The sequence below is a fragment of the Phaseolus vulgaris genome, chromosome 6 (genome assembly GCF_051622355.1).
Source record: "Phaseolus vulgaris cultivar YP4 chromosome 6, ASM5162235v1, whole genome shotgun sequence".
In the NCBI taxonomy this organism is placed as follows: domain Eukaryota; kingdom Viridiplantae; phylum Streptophyta; class Magnoliopsida; order Fabales; family Fabaceae; genus Phaseolus; species Phaseolus vulgaris.
This window is the reverse complement of record NC_143503.1, coordinates 757,501-760,000: the sequence shown is the minus strand read 5'-3', so window position 1 is coordinate 760,000 and position 2,500 is coordinate 757,501.

The window sequence follows — 2,500 nt, the reverse complement described above, 5'->3', positions numbered from 1 at the left end:
AAACGAAAATGTTGGTTTTGGAAAACTGGCTGGACTCAATCCTCACAAATGCCTTCAAAGTGATGTGGGAGAAGTTTGGGATCAAAAGGAATTGATCTTGGCATGGTTGGTGCATAGCCAAGTTCCATGATTTTGGTGTTTTGGCTTGATTTTGTGACTTGGTGGTGATTTTGGTGAAAAACGAAAATCATGGTTTTGGAAAACTGGCTGGACTCAATCCTCACAAATGCCTTCAAAGTGATGTGGGAGAAGTTTGGGATCAAAAGGAATTGATCTTGACATGGTTGGTGCATAGCCAAGTTCATGATTTTGGTGTTTTGGCTTGATTTTGTGGCTTGGTGGTGATTTTGGTGAAAAACGAAAATCATGGTTTTGGAAAACTGGCTGGACTCAATCCTCACAAATGCCTTCAAAGTGATGTGGGAGAAGTTTGGGATCAAAAGGAATTGATCTTGGCATGGTTGGTGCATAGCCAAGTTCCATGATTTTGGTGTTTTGGCTTGATTTTGTGACTTGGTGGTGATTTTGGTGAAAAACGAAAATCATGGTTTTGGAAAACTGGCTGGACTCAATCCTCACAAATGCCTTCAAAGTGATGTGGGAGAAGTTTGGGATCAAAAGGAATTGATCTTGGCATGGTTGGTGCATAGCCAAGTTCCATGATTTTGGTGTTTTGGCTTGATTTTGTGACTTGGTGGTGATTTTGGTGAAAAACGAAAATCATGGTTTTGGAAAACTGGCTGGACTCAATCCTCACAAATGCCTTCAAAGTGATGTGGGAGAAGTTTGGGATCAAAAGGAATTGATCTTGCCATGGTTGGTGCATAGCCAAGTTCATGATTTTGGTGTTTTGGCTTGATTTTGTGGCTTGGTGGTGATTTTGGTGAAAAACGAAAATCATGGTTTTGGAAAACTGGCTGGACTCAATCCTCACAAATGCCTTCAAAGTGATGTGGGAGAAGTTTGGGATCAAAAGGAATTGATCTTGACATGGTTGGTGCATAGCCAAGTTCATGATTTTGGATTTTTGGCTTGATTTTGTGGCTTGGTGGTGATTTTGGTGAAAAACGAAAATCATGGTTTCGGAAAACTGGCTGGACTCAATCCTCACAAATGCCTTCAAAGTGATGTGGGAGAAGTTTGGGATCAAAAGGAATTGATCTTGCCATGGTTGGTGCATAGCCAAGTTCATGATTTTGGTGTTTTGGCTTGATTTTGTGGCTTGGTGGTGATTTTGGTGAAAAACGAAAATCATGGTTTTGGAAAACTGGCTGGACTCAATCCTCACAAATGCCTTCAAAGTGATGTGGGAGAAGTTTGGGATCAAAAGGAATTGATCTTGACATGGTTGGTGCATAGCCAAGTTCATGATTTTGGTGTTTTGGCTTGATTTTGTGGCTTGGTGGTGATTTTGGTGAAAAACGAAAATCATGGTTTTGGAAAACTGGCTGGACTCAATCCTCACAAATGCCTTCAAAGTGATGTGGGAGAAGTTTGGGATCAAAAGGAATTGATCTTGACATGGTTGGTGCATAGCCAAGTTCATGATTTTGGATTTTTGGCTTGATTTTGTGGCTTGGTGGTGATTTTGGTGAAAAACGAAAATCATGGTTTTGGAAATCTGGCTGGACTCAATCCTCACAAATGCCTTCAAAGTGATGTGGGAGAAGTTTGGGATCAAAAGGAATTGATCTTGACATGGTTGGTGCATAGCCAAGTTCATGATTTTGGTGTTTTGGCTTGATTTTGTGGCTTGGTGGTGATTTTGGTGAAAAACGAAAATCATGGTTTTGGAAAACTGGCTGGACTCAATCCTCACAAATGCCTTCAAAGTGATGTGGGAGAAGTTTGGGATCAAAAGGAATTGATCTTGACATGGTTGGTGCATAGCCAAGTTCATGATTTTGGATTTTTGGCTTGATTTTGTGGCTTGGTGGTGATTTTGGTGAAAAACGAAAATCATGGTTTTGGAAATCTGGCTGGACTCAATCCTCACAAATGCCTCCAATGTGATGTGGGAGAAGTTTGGGATCAAAAGGAATTGATCTTGGCATGGTTGGTGCATAGCCAAGTTCCAAGATTTTGGTGTTTTGGCTTGATTTTGTGACTTGGTGGTGTGCCAAGAATCATGAAATTTTCAAAGTGGTGGTTTTTGAGTTTTGTTGGTTGGAAATTGTCACAAATGCATGCAGAATGAGGTCTAGAAAGTTTGGTATCAAAACCAAGCCATCTTGATGTGGTTTTGAATTTTTGAAATGTTGGAAAATAGAGGGTTTTGAAAAAAATTCATGAAAATTCGAAATCTTGGCCAATCCTAACGAAACATGGTGGGCACCTTCTTGATATTATTATGGGATGGACTGGAAAAAATCACGCAAAAATACGGTGTCTAGATACGTTTTTCCATTTTTCCCGATTTTCCACATTTCGGGTCTTTGGAAAAATAAAAAAAATACTTCCCCATGTCGAAAAATTCTAATTTTTTGCAGGCAATGTTGTA